Here is an 885-nt window from a genome sequence, read left to right as displayed (position 1 = left end):
CCCAAAAATGCCTCAAAATGCAAGTTTTTCACAAAACATAATGCCATGTGAATAATTTGTACTAAAAACTCCAAAAAATATTTTATCTGAATATTTCAAAATATCACTAAAAAATGCCTTAGACTACAGCTGCAGTGATTAGGGAGACAGGTAGGAAGTGTTAGGTATGTCCTCTGGGCAGACAAAGGGGGACAAAGAGACCTGGTGGTGGAATGATGAGGTCCAGGAGAGTGTGCTGAGAAAGAGATTAGATAGTTAGATAAGAGATGGGATAGTGGACAGAACCAAAGAGAACAGACTGGAGTACAAAGAGAGGACAACAGAGGTGAAGAGGGAAGTGGTCAAGGCCAAACAAAAGGCATATGGGCAGTTGTATGAGAGTTTGGAAACAAAGGAAAGAGAAAAGGTGTTGTATAGATTGGCAAGACAGAGAAATCAAGCTGGAAGGGATGTGCAGCAGGTGAGGTTGATTAAGGACAGAGAGGGGAACGTAATCACAAGTGAGAAAAGTGTGCTGAGAAGATGGAAGGAATACTTTGAGGAGTTGTTGAATGAGGAAAATGAAAGGGAGTAGAAACGAGGAACCAGAGACTATTAGGAAGAAGGTAGATCAGATTAGAAAGGATGAAGTTAGAAAAGCCCTGAAGAGGATGAAGAGTGGAAAGTCAGTTGGTCCTGATGACATACCAGTGGAAGTATGGAAGTGTTTAGAAGAAGTGGCGGTAGATTTCCTCATTGGGTTGTTTAACAGAATTTTAGAGACAAGATGCCTGATGAGTGGAGGAAAAGTGTTCTGGTGCCAATTCAAGAATGGGTGATGCACAGAGTTGTAACAACTACAGAGGGATAAAGTTGATGAGTCATACAATGAATATTTGGGAAAGA

This window comes from Cynoglossus semilaevis, chromosome 10 (assembly GCF_000523025.1).
Source record: "Cynoglossus semilaevis isolate Cse_v1.0 chromosome 10, Cse_v1.0, whole genome shotgun sequence".
Lineage (NCBI taxonomy): Eukaryota > Metazoa > Chordata > Actinopteri > Pleuronectiformes > Cynoglossidae > Cynoglossus > Cynoglossus semilaevis.
The sequence above is the reverse complement of the archived record's forward strand: the minus strand, read 5'-3'. Positions refer to the sequence as shown.